The sequence below is a fragment of the Corylus avellana genome, chromosome 8 (genome assembly GCF_965113065.1).
Source record: "Corylus avellana chromosome 8, dhCorAvel1.hap1.2, whole genome shotgun sequence".
Lineage (NCBI taxonomy): Eukaryota > Viridiplantae > Streptophyta > Magnoliopsida > Fagales > Betulaceae > Corylus > Corylus avellana.
Window position 1 is genome coordinate 8616220 of NC_142497.1, and position 20339 is coordinate 8636558.

General features: G+C 33.7%; 1 pseudogene; it reads right to left on the bottom strand.

The window, feature by feature from the left end:
* The window catches only part of LOC148584078 (TMV resistance protein N-like), a 36185-nt pseudogene extending 17115 nt beyond the window's left edge, over positions 1-19070 (bottom strand).
* Positions 19071-20339: the final 1269 nt, after the last annotated feature.

A 20339-nucleotide genomic window follows, 5' to 3' on the forward strand; every position in this document is an offset into this window, starting at 1 on the left:
AATACCACTCTATCATTATTGAATTGACTCCGATCGAAGGTCTCACCTTTGCCGATCGCGGTTGTCATCTCGTCTCACACACAGCCCTCTGGTAGTTTCGAAGGGATTATTGTGCGAGTGAAACTTCAAACTGTTGACCTATACTCTGCAAGAAATTATACTTGTCACTTAAAATCCCCATCTTAAAATTAATTGGTCGTTTCTTGTCCTCGGCATTTACTTCAATCAGTTGAGGACCACACCTTATGAAGGAGAGGTCATTAGTTTTACACTACTACTAGTACTTCAATTGCCAGGTGAATATGTAAATATATTACTATGGGAAGGAAAATAAAAGTGGAAACTAGTCCGTGTCAATTTTTTAATCATGGAAAATCGATGGAAAGATTGATTTTATAGTTTTAAAGTACAATGACAAATTTATCACTTTTGAAAATTAAAGGACTAATTTGATACGCATGAAAATACATGGGTATGGTATTTGTTGGATCAAAAATTTGTCATTCGAGGTCTTGGTTAATACTTTCCTTCAAAACTAGAAAATGAGTCCTTAGCAGGCCTTCGTTAAAACATGATTAATTTGTTAAGTGCGAACAAATTTGTATAGGTGGGGCGGAAGAGGTCAATACAAGGTTTAATCATCTCATGAATCTTTGGAAAGGAAGGGGATCAAATTTGCACCAATGATGTATTATGTTTTTTATTTTACTCCGTGGAAAAGCTTAAATTCAGGAATCTTATATTATTTTACCTGTGTGTAAGTTTGTTTTCCATTCTATTGATATTGGTTCTGTGTGCTTGCTTGTATTATTTTTAAATGCCCAATTAAAGTTACATCTGCAATTATCCACAATGTTTATGCCGATAGGAAATGGAAAATGGTAGACTTTTTGTCATATAAATTATATTATAATACTCTTCCTCAAGAGTAGGCACAAACTCCTTCTCAGCTAGTGAGGCCCAACACACGGAATTTTGAATTGAAATGCTGGTGGAATGAAAAAGACAATGAGCGAACTCAATACCTTGTCTCCGCGAGAGGAGGTTGGACCTAAAGACGTCATATTGATAAGTACCCAAAAATAGTTGCACTAGTCATCCTTTTTTTTTTTTTTTTTTTTTTTTTTTTTTTTTTTTTCTGATCTTATTTACTAATTTCAAAAATTGAGACAAAAATGGACGAATTGTTAGGCATAAAAATTCATGTATAAAAACAAAAAAAAAAAAGCCCTACTAATAGCTATTTTTGAAATAGCACCATGACGCATAAAGTGTTTTAGAATGGTATATTAAACTACCAAAGTCTGTCAGAAAAGCCACTGTTTTTAATTGTACTCCAATAATACCCTTATGCTCAAATAATAAAATAATAAATCAATAAATTAAAAATGATTTATTTCTAAAAAAAAATCCAAACAAAAAAGAAAAAAGAAAAAGAAAAAGGAAAGTGGTGGTTTGCGATTTACCCCCCCGGAGGTGGAGGGGTAATATTTATGCCCATCGTTTACATTGCACGAGCAATTACTAATTTATTCCAAATACAGTACATAATTTTTTATTTATCCCAAAAAATTTTGTTTTTCTGTTTTTGTATTTATGCAACACATTGGTTTTTTTAATTTATAATGTTGTAAAGTTTTGTTTTCTATTTTAGTTTCTAAGAGCATAAGGGTATTATCGAAATATAATAAAAAAGTTTGCTTAAAGTGATCTTTGGTTGTTTGATGTACCGTTTTAGAACACTTTAAACTTATTGTGACTTTTAAAAAACGGTTGGTAATTGAGGCAGCTTTTTTACCTTATATAAGACAATCAATGTCTAAAAGACAAAACATTTACATCTAGAACATTGATTTCGATTATTTAAAGCGCTAGTAAATTAGGGGCAAAGAGTTTTTGGAACAACAAATACGTTTAGGTGGAACTTTTGCACCTGTCAATATTTCTAACTTGAACTAAAGGATATTTGTGAACTTTGCACTAATATTTTAGCACAATAAAAGAAAGAACTCAATGTATCATACGAAAATCATCGACATCATAGGGTAGATGAAGACAAATAGAGGCATTGCGATGCACTTGGGTTAGTGATTTTGATCTGAGCTTACAAGTGGGGAGTGAATGCGAGCACGTTGAGTAGGATGAAGAAGGTTGAGGAAAACGGCTATGTGAAGATGAGAACGACGGATCATGGGTAATGTGCGGCACAATGCACTTAAGTTAGAAATAGGTTCTGCTCATGTTTTGAGCGCTATTTTTCTAAAAAGACAAACCTATTTTCAAAGACAACTTAGAGTTGTTTCCATATTTTTGTTTTTAGAGTTTTTGTTTTTTTGTTTTTTATAACTGATTGCCAAATGCACGGTTACATGGTAGAAATAGGTTTTACTGTTTTGGAAACAAAAAAAAAAAAACTGTTTCCAAAACTGCAACCGAATAAGCTCCTAAAATTTAGTAATTTGAAAGAAATTGTTGGGGAACCAAATCCTATTTAAAGGGACAAGAAGTAGGAGGAAATCAAAGGCATTGGAAATCGTAGAGAAAATGAGTAATTCTGGAGTAGTAGTCTTTTTTTATTGTCTTGGCTCTTTGTTGCATGAGTCAACCGCTAATTTGCAACGCTTACTTGATTCACATTGAAAACCAGTTCCAAAGAGCACTTCTAGGAGCTCGTTGACAGTCAAAAGACAATGATCGTGGCCTCCACTTGATCCCTGCCCATTCCGAGTTCTCTTCAGTTTTTATAGGAAACTTTCTTCGCACCATACTCTACTTTTGCAACTTGACGTGGGAAGGTGGACATCAAACCTTCACTATCCTCAAGTACGATAATGGTTTTTAAAAATGTAATCCCCATCCGAATTCAGAGTGCCGTTGGAGGGTTCACGAGAATGGGATTTACACATTCAATTTTGGGTCTCAAAACTACGATTTAATGTTTAAGTGGCAATTGAACCGTACTTGAAGTTGAAGCCGCACTAATGTCGAGCCAAACTACTTCACCAATTAACCATTTTTTTATTCTCAAGCTTATCAATGGGGGTCGTTGAGAAGCTCCCAAACGTCAGCATTCCTTAGGGAATTAATTGTCTTGAAGAGTCCTCGAGCCTTTAGTAATGTTTTGTCATTTTACTTTCTAGTGTAATCGTGTTTTGTTTCTTATCCTATTTCTGTTTCTATTTCTATATGTTGTATTCATCTTTTATTTCTCTGTAGTAGAGTTCGTTTTGTGTTATGTTTTTACTATTCAATAAGTTGGTTATATAAGGTGATGCAAGTGTAATTATTTTAATAGATGACTAAAGATTTTTAAATTTGAAATTATGTTTTTGAATGTGATGCTTTTGTTCAAGATGCAACTTCTCTTTCTGAGGTGTGACTCATCTTTCTTTTAGCAGTGAGACTCTACCCAAAAATCCATTGTTGGCCAGTGAGTCCCTTTTCAACATGAGTCTAGCTTTATTTTTTGCTGCCTTCATTTATTTTTAGTTATTCTTCGTTCGTCCCGCTTCACTCCCTGAAAATATATCCTTTTAAATTATGAATTATCCGATAAGTGATTTATTCTATCATTATAAAACTGACTCCAATCCAAGGTCTCACCTTGACCGATCGCGATCATCATCACATCTCACACACAACCTTCAGGTAGTTTCGAAGGGATTATTGTGCAAATGAAACTTCAAACTGTTGACCTATTCTCTGCAAGAAATTTTTCTTGTCACTTTAAGTCCCCTTCTTAAAATTAATTGGTCATTTCTCTTCCTCTACATTTACTTCAATCAATTGGGGACCACGTCTTATGAAGTAGAGGTCATTAGTTTTATACTACTACTAGTACTTCAATCACCAGGTGAATATGTATATATATTGAAAAACGCTTAATAGGTTTAAATATCACAATTTATGCGGAATTAACGGATATTTAAAACTAACAAAACAATCCCCAAAATATGAACAATCACATACACAGATTTTGGTGACAAAGAGGAAACCATTTAGAAAACGCTTTAAAAATAAAACCTCTCTAGGGCAGCCAAACCCAGAAAATCACTATCAAAAGATTATCTAGAGATTACAGACATTAGGAACACTTACAATCGTTTGCAAGACCTTGGCTCTATAAGATCGACAAGCCTCCAACTCGTCTCCTTACTCACAATCTTCTTCAATGTGATTCTACTTTACTAGATCCTTCCGATAGACTTCTTAATGAAGCTCAATGAAACTAACAATAATCCTCTAAGATGAATAATCAGGCTCACAAAGATTTTCTCTCTAAGCACAGCCTCTCACGAAACCTGGGGTAGAATTTTGTACAACTCTTTCTCTATAAAGATGTATATATACCCCTAACAAAACTTGGCACAAATAAAATCACCTTTTTGGGTGTAAAACTTATGGGGTATTTGGACAGGTTAATGGGGTGTCCGAACAGGGCCTCGCATAGCAGAAATTGAGTTTCTGAAACTGTTGTTTGGACAGGGGGAAGGCATGTCCGGACAGGGGGAAGGCATGTCCGGACAGCCCCTGTTGAGAGTGAAAATCGCATTCTTGAACTTCTGTTGGGCCTTGATCAACAGCTCCGATCGATCAACGTTTGAGGTCCGATTGAGTTGAAACTTTGCAGGCATGTTCATGACACGTGAATCCTCGTTTTGAATGGTGGAGATTTGATTCTGAGAATTCTATATCAGTGTTTGAGCCCATGGACAGTAGCTTTTGCATTTTAGAACCGAATTAAGCCAACAAAATACTAACAAACTCCCCCTTTGGCAATTCGGTGACAAAACCAATATGCCGAGTCATCTTATCATCTCCCCATATTTACTCCCCCTTTTTGTCACAGAATGACAAAAGGTCTTCATGTTTCCTGAAACACTTCACAAAATACATTGAGGCACATGTAGAACAAGAATACATAAATACAACTCATGATCACAGATAACATAACATGCATAAAGTAATGCAAGATCATGAAGAAACATCAACAAAATCCCGCCCTTAATGTATGAATCATTTATCAACAAGAAACTAAAAAAATTCCTTTCAAAAGTCAAATGAACACACATGATACACACATCAACAACTCATGTATTTCAGCAATGAATATCCCAAACATGCTCCAAATATACAAAATATACATGAGACTTGAAATGGCAATAAACTAATATTGCTTAACCTAAGCAAAGTAAAATGTTCCATTCAACCCATGCTTGCGTGTTGTGTGTGTATGCCATCTAATGAGAAAAATTTATAACTTTCAATATGACAAGAAAGTTTAACCAAAGAAGGTTTTGACAAGAAAATCAAATCAAAAGTCAAACCTTATCATACTAGGGCATAGCCACTCTCATCCAATACGTTCCTCTTAAAAAGTATTTTGTGCATAAATTTGACACAGTGAAATAAATTCCATATGGAGCATTATCTTTTGATTTTTGTTTCACTATATTTTTCTTTTTCACTTTGAAAAAAGTGTCCTTAAACAATTGATACTTATCACTAAAGAGAAATGCTGGAATTTCAAGCCCTAGGTTCAACTAGTGTATGGTCAATTTGAAGAGAAATAGGACTAGTCAAAAACCTCATATAGTTACCTAACATACCTCACATTAAAAGTTAAGCAATAATCTCAAATTAAGCTTAAATGTGCACAAGAGAGTAAGCATAGGCAAAATGTACCACATAACCTCATGCTTTAGGTAACCACAAAAACAAGTCTATTGATCAAATTTTCGTCTCATGCATATTAAGAATATTCCAAGACGCAAGGAATTAAATCCATGAAAGCAACATGAGAAATTAATGGACGATCTAGATGCATAAGACAAAAGAAACAAAATAACCAAAAAAATATATATTTTTGTCTTTTTGATTTTTTTTTTTAAAAAAAAAAATTGCACACAAACAAAAAACAATTGCAAAACAAATAAAATAAAAATGCAATGCAAAAAGAAAAACAGCATGCTCTATGATATGCAAAGATATGCTAGAAAATCAATCCTAGGCATATGGGTGACTCACCTAACATAAGTTGAGACCACCACCACTCCCCCTCAAGGGTTGAATGGTATCAACCTTCCTAACCCACACTTGAGAAATCTTAGGTCTAGACTTACGACTTTGCTCAAACTTATCTAGCCTAGATAGCACTTCTCTCATCATTATGACCAAACCCTCACTTTCTTTCCTAGAATAGGACTTTTCACTTTTATGCTTATGGGATTTCAAATCAAAACACTTTGGTCGAATATGACCAACCTTTCCACAATAATGACAAGTGGGCACAAACCTTTTAGAAGGTAATGTTCTAGGAGGATGCATGACTTTAGGCTTAGGGTAAGATGCATGATGCTCAACATAAATTTTCTTACCTTTCTTAACATGGAGAATCGGAGTAGCTGCATGATTTTCTTTCTTAGGAGCAGCTTTGAATTGCCAACAGTTTGGTCTAATGGGACCAAATTTCCCACAATGGTGGCATGTAGGAACAAACTTACCTTGAGTTTGTTTAACTGAAGGAGTCTTAGAAAAATTAGCCTTGGCTTCTTTAACATTCATAGGCTCACCATTCAAGGACTCATTAGAAGCATGTGAAGTAGATGCACCAGCATTATCAACAGTCATACTAGGCTTGTTAGAAATAAATTCTTCAATACAAAGAAAACTTTTCAAATTATCACTAGAGAAATTTCGTAAGAGTTCCTTAGAAACATTTAATTCATTCTCAAGTGATAAAGACTTTTCAACAAGCACAGAAATCTCAGATTTCAAAGAATCAATCAAGATATGCGATTTAGACAAATCATTCGCCCAAGATTCTTTCTTAAATTTCAATGAGTCAATTAAGACAAGTGATTCAGACAATTCATTAACCAAGGACTCTTTATCATGCATAGCATCTTTAAGTTTATTGGAAACCTTGTTATAGGCTTTGAACATTACTTTAAAATTATTATACAACTCTTGAACATCAACTCATCATCAGAATTAATGAATCTAAACTTAGAGGTATTCATGGCAAAAGGAAGTCAATGATATACACTCAGGAGTTTAATCCTTCATGGAGTGAACCCGCTCTGATACCAGTTGAAAAACGCTTAACAAGTTTAAATATCACAATTTATGTGGAATTAACGGATATTTAAAACCAAGCAAACAATAACAAAAATATGAACAATCACATACAAGGATTTTGATGATGAAGAGGAAGCCTTTTAGAAAACGCTCTAAAAGTAAATCCTCTCCGGGGCAACCAAACCCAGGAAATCACTATCAAAAGATTATCCAGAGATTACAGACACTAGGAACACTTACAACCATTTGCAAGACCTTGACTCTGTAAGAACGACAAGCCTCAAACTCATTTACTTGCTCACAATCTTTTTCAACATGATTCTCCTATACCAGATCCTTCCGATAGACTTCTCAATGAAGCTCAATGAAACTAACAATAATCCTCTAAGAGAAATAATTAGGCCACCGAGATTTTCTCTCTAAGCACATCCATTCACGAAACCTGAGGTGGAATTTTGTACATCACTTTCTCTATAAAGATGTATATATACCTCTAACAAAACCCTAGACCTGGCACACTTAAAATCATGTTTTTGGGCGTAAATCTTACGGGGTGTTTGGACAGGTTAATGGGCTATCCGAACAGGGCCTTGCGGAGCAAAAATTGAGTTTCTGGAACTCTTGTTCGGACAGGGGGAAGGCAAGTGCAAACAAGACCTATAGAGAGTGAACATCGCATTCTGGAACACCTGTCGGGCCTTGAGCAACAACTCCAATTGATGAGTGTTTGTGGTCCGATTGAGCTAAAACTTTGCAAGCATGTTCATGACACGTTGTCAATAGCCTTTGCATTTTGGAACCGAATTAAGCCAACCAAAACGCTAACATATATTACTATGAGAAGGAAAATAAAAGTGGAAAAAAGTCTGTCTCAATTTTGTAGTCATGGAAAATCGATGGAAAGATTGATTTTACAGTATTAGAAAGTACAACAACTAATTTATCACTTTTGAAAGTTAAAGGACTAATTTAACACACACAAAAATCATAATGACTGATTTTGTATTTTACCCTAAAATTAATTAGTCATTTTACTTGCTAATCATATCCTGTACATGCAAAACATTCAACCAAGAAGCAACTTCTGCCATGTACAAATTTAAAACTTAAAAGTCCTTCTACTTTGTTTGGTTATATGGGTATGGTATCTATTGGATCAAAAATTTGTCATGCGAGGTCTTGGTTAATACTCTCCTTCAAAACTAGAAAATGAGTCGTTAGCAGGCCTCCGTTAAAACATGGTTAAATTGTTAAGTGCGAACAAATTTATAGGTGGGGCGCAAGAGGTTAATATAGGGTTTAATCATCTCTTGAATCTCAGAAAAGGAAGGGGATCAAGTTTACACCAAGGATGTATTATGTTTCTTTTACTCCGTGGAAGAGCTAAAATTCTGGAATCTTATATTATTTTACCTATATATCTGTTTGTTTTCCATTCTATTGATATTGGTTTAGTGCACTTGCTTGTATTCTCTTTAAATGCCCAACAAATGTTACATAACCAATTATCCACAATGTTTAAGCTGATAAGAAATGGAAAATGGTAGACTTTTAATCATATAAATTATATTATAATACTCTCCCTCAAGTGTAGGCTCAAACTCCTTCTCAACCGGTGAGGCCCAATACACGGAATTTTGAATTGAAATGGCGGTGGAATGAAAAAGACAATGAGAGAACTCAATACCTTGTCTCTGCGAGAGGATGTTGGACTTAAAGACATCATATTGACAAGTACACAAAAATAGTTGTGCACTAGTCATCTTCCTTTTTCTTTGATTTCTTTTTTTTTTTTTTTTTTTTACTCTTTCTTATCTTATTTTCTAATTTCTAAAATTGAGACCAAAATGGATGAATTGTTTGACATATAAAATCTAGTATAAAAACAAAAAAAATGGGAAGAAAAAAAAGCCCTTCAACCAACAGCCGTCTTTGAAATAGCACCATGACGTTTAAAGTGTTTTATAACGATACATTAAACTACCAAAATGTGTTAGAAAAGCCACTGTTTTTTAATTATATTCCTATAATACCCTTATTCTCAAAAGCTAAAATAATAAATAAAAATATTAAAAATTATTTCTTACTAAAAAAAAAAAAAAGGCAAAAAAAAAAGAAAACGAAAAAGAAAATCGGTGGTCAGCAATTTACCCCTAGAGGTGGAGGGGTGGTACTTATGCCTAGCTTTTGCACCGCACGAGCGATTTCTAGTTTATTCCAAATACAGTAAATAATCTTTTATTTATCCAAAAAAATTTAGTTTTTCTATTTTTCTATTTATCCAACCAATTGGTTGTTTTTATTTTTTATTTTTTATTTTATAAAATTGTATTGTTTAATTTAGTATTTATGTTCTTACGAGAATAAGGGTATTATCGAAATATAATAAAAAAGTTCCCTTTCGGCACACTATGGTACTTTGATGTACGATTTTACAACACTTTCAACTTATTGGGACTTTTAAAAAAGGTTGGTAGTTCAAGGGGCTTCTTTATGTTATATATAACAATCAATGTTTAAAAGACAAAACATTTACTTCTAGAACATTCATTCCAATTATTTAAAGCACCAGAAAAAATAGGGGCAAAGAGTTTTTCGAACAGCTAAAACGTTTACGTAGAACTTTTGCATTTGTCAATATTTCAAGCTTGAACTATAGGATATTTGTAAACTTTGCCCTAATATTTTAGCATAATAAAAGAAAGAACTCAATGAATCACATGAAAATTATCGACTGCATAGGGTAGATGAAGACAGATAGAGGGAGTGTAATGGCATTGCGATGCACTTGCGTGAGTGATTTTGGTGTCAGCAAACAAGTGAGGAGTGAATGCGAGCACGTTGAGTCGGAAGAAGAAGGTTGAGGAAGATGGCTATGTGAGGATGAGAACCACAGATCATGGGTACTGTGCGGCACAGTGCACTTAAGTTAGAAATAGGTTCCACACGTGTTTTGAACGCTATTTTTCTTAAAAGACAAAGCTGTTTTCGAAGACAACTTAGAGTTGTTTCCATAATTCCGTTTCTAGCTTTTTTGTTTTTAAAACTGATTGCAAACACGTGGTTACGTGCTAGACATAGGTTTTGTTGTTTTGGAAACCGAAAAAAAAAAAAAAAAAAAAAAAAAAAAAAAAAAAAAAAAAAAAAAAAAAACTGTTTCCAAAACTACAACGGAATAAGCTCCTAAGATTCCGTAATTCGAAATAAATTGTTAGGGATCCTAATCCTATTTAAAGGGGCAAGAAGTAGGAGGAAATCAAAAGCATTGGAAATCATAGAGAAAATGAGTAATTCTGGACTAGTAGTCTTTTTCATTGTCTTGGCCCTTTGTTGCTTGAGTCAACTGCTAATTTGCGATGCTTACCAGATTCACATTGAAAACCAGTTCCAAAGAGCACTTCTAGGAGCTCGTTGTCAGTCAAGAGACAATGATCTTGGCCTCCACTTGATTCCTGCCCATTCTGAGTTCTCTTGGGTTTTTACAGGAAACTTTTTTCGCACCACACTCTACTTCTGCAACTTGACTTGGGAAGGAGGACATCAGAGCTTCACTATCTTCAAGTAGGATGATGGTTTTCTTAAAAAGTATTGCCCCCATCCTAATTCAAAGTGCCGCTGGAGGGTTCACGAGGATGGGATTTATGCATACAATTTTGGACCTCGAAACTACGATTTAATGTTTAAGTGGCAACCGAACCATACTTGAAGTTGAAGCCTCACTGATGCTGAGTCAAGCTACATCACCAATTAACCATTTTTTTAATTCTCAAGCTAATCAACATGGGACGTTGAGAAGCTCCCAAACATCAGCATTCGTTAGGGAATTCATTGCGTTAAAGAAGCCTGGAGCCTTTACTAATGTTATGTCATTTTATTTTCTAGTGTAATCGTGTTTTGTTTCTTATCTTATTTCTGTTTCCATTTCTATATGTTCTATTCATCTTTTGTTTCTATGTAGTAGAGTCCTTTCCGTGTTAGGTTTTTATTATTCAATAAATTTGTTATATAAGGTGATGCAAGTGTAATTATTTTAATAGATGACTAAAGGTTTTTAAATTTGAAATTATGTGTGTGAGTGTGATGCTTTTGTTCGAGATGCAGCTTCTCTTTGTGAGGTGCGACTCATCTTTCATTTAGCGGTGAGACCCTACCCAAAAATCCATTGTTGGTCAGTGAGTCGCTTTTCAACATGGGTCTAGCTTTATTTTCTACTGGCCTTCATTTCTTTTCTATTATTCTTCGTTCATCTCGATTCACTAGCTGAAAATATGTCCTTTTAAATCTTGAATTATCCGATAAGTGATTTATTCTATCTCTTCACAGCTCCATCTCAAATTGTCTTTCTTTCTTTCATAAAATAAATAAATGAATTCTCCAACAAATAACTGGTAGAAGGAATGCCACTCTATCGTTATCGAACTGACTCCAATTCAAGGTCTCACCTCAACCGATCGCGATCTTCATCCCGTCTCATACACAATCTTCAGGTAGTTTTGAAGGATAATTGAGCGAGTGAAACTTCAAACTGTTCACCTATACTCTGGAAGAAATTTTACTTGTCACTTTAAATCCCCTTCTTAAAATTAATTGGTCATTTCACTTCCTTTGCATTTACTTCAATCGGTTGGGGACCACACTTTGTGAAGTAGGGGTCATTAGTTTTACATGACTACTAGTACTTCAATTGCCAAGTGAATATGTATATATATTACTATGAGAAGGAAAATAAAAGTGGAAACAAGTCCATCTCAATTTTGTACTCATGGAAAATCGATGGAAAGATTTATTTTACAGTATTAGAAAGTGCAATGACAAATTTATCACTTTTGAAAATTAAAGGACTAATTTGATACACACGAAAATCATAATGACCAATTTTGTATTTTACCCTAAAATTAATTGGTCATTTTACTTGCTCATCATTTCCTGTATATGGAAAACGTCCCACCAGGAAGCAGCCTCTGCCATGTACAAATTTAAAACTTAAAAGTCCTTCTACTTTGTTTGCTTACATGGGTATGGTATCTATTGGATCAAAAATTTGTTGTGTGAGGTCTTGGTTAATACTCTCCTTCAAAACTAGAAAATGAGTCGTTAGCAGGCCTCCGTTAAAACATGGTTAAATTGTTAAGTGTGAACAAATTTATTGGTAGGGCGCAAGAGGTCAATACAGGGTTTAATTATCTCATGAATCTCAGAAAAGGAAGGGGATCAAATTTGCACCAAGGATGTATTATGTTTCTTTTACTCCGTGGAAGAGCTTAAATTTTGGAATCTTATATTATTTTACCTGTATGTATGTTTGTTTTCCATTCTATTGATATTGGTTCAGTGCAGTTGCTTGCAATCTTTTTAAATGCCCGACAAGTTTTACATCACCAATTATCCACAATGTTTAAGCCGATAGGAAATAGAAAATGGTAGAGTTTTAATCATATAAATTTTATTATAATACTCTCCCTCATGTGTAAGCTCAAACTCCTTCTCAACCGGTGAAGCCCAATACACGGAATTTTGAATTGAAATGGCGGTGGAATGAAAAAGGCTAGGAGCGAACTCAATACCTTGTCTCCGCGAGAGGATGTTGGATTTAAAGACATCATATTGACTAGTGCCAAAAAATAGTTGTGCACTAGTCATCTCCTTTCTCTTTTTCTTTTTTTTTCTTTTTTTTTTTTTAACACTTTCTGATCTTATTCACCAATTTCTAAAATTGAGACCGAAACGGACGAATTGTTTGGCATATAAATTCTTACAAAAAAAATGGGAAGAAAAAAAAAGCCCTTCAACCAACAGTCGTCTTTGAAATAGCATCATGACGTTGAAAGTGTTTTAGAGTGGTACATTAAACTACCAAAATGTGTCAGAAAAGCCACTTTTTTTATTATATTCCTATCATACCCTTATTTTCAAAAACTAAAATAATAAATAAAAAAATTAAAAATTATTTCTTACTTAAAAAAAAAAAAAAAAAAAACCAATAAAGAAAAAAGAAAAAGAAAATCAGTGGTCAGCAATTTACCCCCAGAGGTGGAGGGCTAGTACTTATGCCTAGCTTTTACACCGTAGGAGCGAATTCTAGTTTGTTCCAAATACAGTAAATAATTTTTTATTTATCCAAAAAAATTTAGTTTTTCTATTTAACCAACCCATTGGTTGTTTTTATTTTTTATTTTATAAAATTGTATAGTTTAGTTTTGTAGTTATGGTCTTACGAGAATAAGAGTATTATCGGAATATAATAAAAAGTTTCCCTTTCGGCACACTTTGGTACTTTGATGTACCATTTTACAACACTTTAAACTTATTGGGACTTTAAAAAAGGTTGGTAGTTCAAGGGGCTTCTTTACAATATATATGACAATCAATGTTTAAAAGACAAAACATTTACTTCCAGAACATTCATTCCGATTATTTAAAGCACCAGAAAAAATAGGGGCAAAGAGTTTTTCGAATAGCTAAAACGTTTACGTAGAACTTTTGCATCTGTCAATATTTCAAGCTTGAACTATAGGATATTTGTAAACTTTGCCCTAATATTTTAGCACAATAAAAGAAAGAACTCTATGAATCACATGAAAATTATCGACTTCATTGGGTAGATGAAGACAAATAGAGGGAGTGTAATCGCATTGCGATACACTTGGGTGAGTGATTTTGGTTTGAGCATACAAGTGAGTAGTGAATGCAAGCACGTTGTGTCGGAAGAAGAAGGTTGAGGAAGATGGCTATGTGAGGATGAGAACCACAGATCATGGGTACTATGCGGCACAGTGCACTTAAGTTAGAAATAGGTTCCACACGTGTTTTAGACGCTATTTTTCTGAAAAGACAAAGCTGTTTTCAGAGACAACTTAGAGTTGTTTCCATAATTCAGTTTCTAGCGTTTTTGTTTTTAGAACTAGTTGCAAACGCATGGTTAAGTGCTAGACATAGGTTTTGTTGTTTTGGAAACAAAAAAAAAAAAAAAAAAAAAAAAAAAAACCTGTTTCCAAAACTACAACGGAATAAGCTCCTAAAATTCTGTAATTCGAAATAAAATGTTGGGGATCCTAATCCTATTTAAAGGGGCAAGAAGTAGGAGGAAATCAAAAGCATTGGAAATCGTAGAGAAAATGAGTAATTCTGGACTAGTAGTCATTTTCATTGTCTTGGCCCTTTGTTGCATGAATCAACCGCTAATTTGCAACGCATACCAGATTCAAATTGAAAACCAGTTCCAAAGAGCACTTCTAGGAGCTCGTTGTCAGTCCAAAGACAATGATCTTGGCCTCCACTTGATCCCTGCCCATTCTGAGTTCTCTTGGGTTTTTTCAGGAAACTTTTTTCGCACCACACTCTACTTCTGCAACTTGACTTGGGAAGGAGGACATCAGAGCTTCACTATCTTGAAGTACGATGACGGTTTTCTCAAAAAGTATTGCCCCCATCCTAATTCAGAGTGCCGCTGGAGGGTTCACGAGGATGGGATTTACGCATACAATTTTCGGTCTCAAAACTACGATTTAATGTTTAAGTGGCAACCGAACCATACTTGAAGTTGAAGCCTCACTGATGCTGAGTCAAGCTACATCACCAATTAACCATTTTTTTTATTCCCACACTTATCAACATGGGTCGTTGAGAAGCTCCCAAACGTCAGCATTCCTTAGGGAATTCGTTGCGTTAAAGAAGCCTCGAGCCTTTACTAATGTTATGTCATTTTATTTTCTAGTGTAATCGTGTTTTGTTTCTTATCTTACTTTTGTTTCCATTTCTATATGTTCTATTCATCTTTTGCTTCTACGTAGTACAGTCCTTTCTGTGTTATGTTTGTATTATTCAATAAATTGGTTATATAAGGTGATGCAAGTGTAATTATTTTAATAGATGACTAAAGATTTTAAAATTTGAAATTATGTGTGTGGGTGTGATGCTTTTGTTCAAGATGCAACTTCTCTTTGTGAGGTGCGACTCATCTTTCTTTTAGCGGTGAGACTCTACCCAAAAATCCATTGTTTGTCAGTGAGTCGCTTTTCAACATGCGTCTAGCTTTATTTTCTGCTGGCCTTCGTTTATTTTCTGTTATTCTTCGTTCGTCCCAATCCACTCGCTGAAAATATGTCCTTTTAAATCATGAATTATCCGATAAGTGATTTATTCTATCTCTTTACAGCTCCATCTCAAATTGTCTTTCTTTTTTTCTTTCTTTCTTAAAATAAATAAATGAATTCTCCAATAAATAACTGGGAGTAGGAATGCCACTGTATCATTATCGAACTGACTCCAATCCAAGGTCTCACCTCGACCGATCGCAATCTTCATCCCGTCTCATACACAACCTTCAAGTAGTTTCGAAGGGATTATTGTGCGAGTAAAACTTCAAACAGTTCACCTATACTGTGCAAGAAATTTTACTTGTCACTTTAAATCCCCCTCTTAAAATTAATTGGTCATTTCTCTTCCTCTGCATTACTTCAATCGGTTGGGGACCACACATTATGAAGTAGAGGTCATTAGTTTTACACTACTACAAGTACTTCAATCGCCAGGTGAATATGTATATATATATTACTATGAGAAGGAAAATAAAAGTGGAAACAAGTCCTTCTCAATTTTGTACTCATGGAAAATCGATGGAAAGATTTATTTTACAGTATTTGAAAGTACAATGCCAAATTTATCACTTTTGAAAATTAAAGGACTAATTTGATCCACACGAAAATCATAATGACCAATTTTGTATTTTTCCCTAAAATTAATTGGTCATTTTACTTGCTCATCATTTCCTGTACATGGAAAATGTCCCACCAGGAAGCAGCCTCTGCCATGTACAAATTTAAAACTTAAAAGTCCTTCTACTTTGTTTGGTTACATGGGTATGGTATCTATTGGATCAAAAATTTGTCATGCGAGGTCTTGGTTAATACTTTCCTCCAAAACTAGGAAATGAGTCGTTCGCAAGCCTCTGTTAAAATATGGTTAAACTGTTAAGTGCGAACGAATTTGTTGGTGGGGCGCAACAGGTCAATATAGGGTTTAATCATCTCATGAATCTCAGAAAAGGAAGGGGATCAAATTTGCACCAAGTATGTATTATGTTTCTTTTACATCACCAATTATCCACAATGTTTGAGCCAATAGGAAATGGAAAATGGTAGACTTTTAATCATATAAATTATATTATAATACTCTCCCTCAAGTGTAAGCTCAAACTCCTTCTCAACCGGTGTGGCCCAATACACGGAATTTTGAATTGAAATGGCGGTGGAATGAAAAGGACAAGGAGTGAACTCAATACCTTGTCTCCGCTAGAGGATTTTGGATTTAAAGACATCATATTGACAGGTACCCAAAAATAGTTGTGCACTAGTCATCTTCCTTTTTCTTTGGTTTTTTTTTTTTTTTTTTTTTTTTTTACTCTTTCTGATGTTATTTACTAATTTTTAAAATTGAGACCAAAACGGACAAATTGTTTGACATATAAATTCTTACAAAAAAATGGGAAGAAAAAAAAGCGCTTCAACTAATAGCCATCTATGAAATAGCACCATGTGGTTTAAAGTGTTTTAGAATGGTACATTAAACTTCCAAAATGTGTCAGAAAAGCCATTGTTTTTTTATTGTATTCCTATAATACCCTTATTCTCAGTAACTAAAATAATAAATCATCAAATTAAAAATTATTTCTTTCTAAAATTAAAAAATTAAAAAAAAAATTAAAAAAAAAAAAAGAAAAAAAAGAAAAAGAAAAAGGAAAGTGGTGGTTTGCGATTTACCCCCAGAGGTGGAGGCTAAGTATTTATGCCTATCTTTTACACCGCATGAGCGATTTCTAGTTTATTCAAAATACAGTAAATAATTTTTTATTTATCCAAAAAAAATTAGTTTTTCTATTTTTTTGTTTAACCAACCCATTGGTTGTTTTTATTTTTTATTTTTTATTTTATAAAATTTTATAGTTTATTTTTGTATTTATGTTCATACGAGAATAATGGTATTATTGGAATATAATAAAAAGGTTCTCTTTCGGCACACTTTGGTACTTTGATGTGCCATTTTACAACACTTTAAACTTATTGGGACTTTTAAAAAAGGTTCGTAGTTCAAGGAGCTTTGTTACATTATATATGACAATCAATGTTACCCCCAGAACATTCATTCCGATTATTTAAAACACAAGAAAAAATAGGGGCAAAAAGCTTTTCGAACAGCTAAAACGTTTACGTGGAACTTTTGCATATTTCAATATTTCAAGCTTGAACTAAAGGATATTTGTAAACTTTGCCCTAATATTTTAGCACAATAAAAGAAAGAACTCTATGAATCACTTGAAAATTATTGAGTTCATAGGGTAGATGAAGACAAATAGAGGGAGTGTAATAGCATTGCGATGTACTTGGGCGAGTGATTTTGGTCTGAGCATACAAGTGGGGAGTGAATGCGAGCACGTTGTGTCGGATAAACAAGGTTGAGGAAGATGGCTATGTGAGGATGAGAACCACAGATCATGGGTATTGTGCGGCACTGTGCACTTAAGTTAGAAATAGGTTCCACGCGTGGTTTGAGCGCTATTTTTCTGAAAAGACAAAGCTGTTTTCGAAGACAACTTAGAGTTGTTTCCATATTTCCATTTTTAGCTTTTTTGTTTTTAATACTGATTGCAAATGCATAGTTACATGATAGAAATAGGTTTTGTTGTTTTGGAAATAAAAAATAAATAAATAAAAATAACTGGTTTCCAAAACTGCAACCTTATAAGCTCCTAAAATTTTGTAATTCGAAATAAATTGCAGGGGATCCTATCCTATTTAAAGGGACAATAAGTAGGAGGAAATCAAAAGCATTGGAAATCGTAGAGAAAATGAGTAATTCTGGACTAGTAGTCTTTTTTATTGTCTTGGCCCTTTGTTGCATGAGTCAACCGCTAATTTGCAATGCTTACCAGATTCACATTTTCTTAGTAGACTTGCAAGAAACTATTTCTTGACCCATTTTTTGTAACAAATCATGCATCCTGAAAATATTCCCTGCGATGGTGATAAGAGATTTGTCCACAAGAACTTCAATATTGATGTTCGGATGGTAACCAAAACTTTATAGTTTGTGTATGGTCTCATGTATGTATGCTCCATTGAAAAAACATGCAATATCTAAAAACAATTGTTTATGCAATTCCTCCAATCCATTAAAACTTATTTCAAGTATATCCAAAATTTCTGCGTTAGGATTTTCTTTTAGTAAATCTTTGGCACTTTTTCATGCATCCATTCTTCTACCAAATAAGAAGGAACCAAAAACTTCAAGAGCTAAAGGAAGGCCTTGAGCATAATTCACAATATCCATAGACAATTGCACATAATTTTCTTCGGGATGGGGTTTCTTGAAGGCTTTCCAACTAAAGAGTTGTAAAGCATTAGCATTATTCAACATCTTAACCTCATATGAATTATTCACAACTCTATTTAGCAAATGACAATCTCTGCTTGTTATAATGATTTTACTCCCTGGACCAAACCAATCATGGCTCCCTGCTAATGCTTCTAGTTGTTTTACTCCATCCACATCGTCAAGAACAATAAAAACATTTTTACTTTGTAGTCTGCTCGTTATCACTTTGCTTGTCCCGTAATCATTCCATATATTTATTTCTCTTTCCATGAGAATATCATAAATAAGTTGTTTTGTAAATAAAGTAAACCATAAGTTCTGGTTTCTTCTCTGATATTAGCATTATAACAACTAGCTTCAAATTGATGAGAAACTCTTTCATAAATGGCTTTTGACAGAGTTGTCTTCCCAATTCCACCCATTCCATAAATCCCTAAAAGGCGAACATCATCCAATCTCATACTAAGTAAGGTCATCATTTCCTCCACACGAGATTCTATTCCAACAAAACCCTTGGAAAAATTTGAGAAGTTACGAGTCAATCCATTAAGTATCCTTCTACTAATTTCATTGACAACTATTGATTCGTGCATGTAGAAAAGATAGGCCAGTATAGCCATGGAGAGTCAACACGCTTAATAATATTGTACAGTGTTGAGCTTCATTCAGCAAAGAAATGAAAAAAAAAAAAATCTTAATTTATGATGTAGCACCACAATTAAGGTTTGATTAGCTTGGTTCCTCGTATGGTCTAATAAAAAGCCTTGTGCTTTTCACTAGACTATAAAAAGTTCAATGGTTAAGTGTGCCTAATTTTATCTTTGATTATTGGTATGCTTTTTGTATTCCCTTTTCCACAGTTTTTTTTTTTTGAAAATTAGATAAAGATATCACAAATAGATCAATTAAATATATGGAATAATTGATATAATTATATCACATGATGAATTGATCATTAAATCATATGATTTTATAATAACAAATAATACATATAATCATATATAATATGACATATAATCATATATATCATATGTTTTATTTGAACCTTTTTATTTGTTGTGTTGAAATTTTTTTATATATATTTTTTTATATGTTGTGACAGTTGTGTTGAACTTTTTTTTGTGTTGGGTTGATTTTTTTTTTTTAAGTTAACTGATTTTATATTTAAGGAATTTTTTTTTTTAAGTACAAGTAAATGTAAATTTGGGGTCAAATATTTTTTATTTTTCAATATGGGCTCTTTTTATAGCAATTGGGCATAAGAAAACACTAAAAATACAAAAAAAATAATTGAGGGTAAACAATGCTACAGTAATAGAAAAGCCCAAAAAAAAATTCGATTTTAAAAATGCAGTTAGAGGGCGGTTATCTATTTCACTAACGGTAACGGTTAGTAGCTAACCGCTAACCGCTTGCGGTTAGTGAAATCTACTAACCGCTAAGGTGTAACGCCCAAGGTAGTTATTAAGTTTATTATTAATAATCTCATAATAATCTAAATTAATTAATGAAATAAATTGCACCCAAATTTTAACATAATAAGGAATACTAGGTTTGGATATTCAGATTCTGGTGAGAGTAGTGTGTGATAAAAGAATTGAGATATGCTACTTCAATTCATACTTATATGCCACCCATATTCATTAATTTCAACTAAATCAAAATGGAATATTCCATTCAAAGATTCCTCTGAGAAAACCTCTCCAATTTTTTTGATTTACAACTTTTGTTTCTTCTCTCAATGGGACACGCCACATCGACAGCACGTGCAACGCTAAAACATAATGTCGGCTCCCGCCTTCTTTATTTCCATTTTCACTTCTCGTCTCTGAAACTTTGATCTGCGCGCGCTTCACCTCCTTCAATCTTAGGTGCTTTTCAACTCTTCC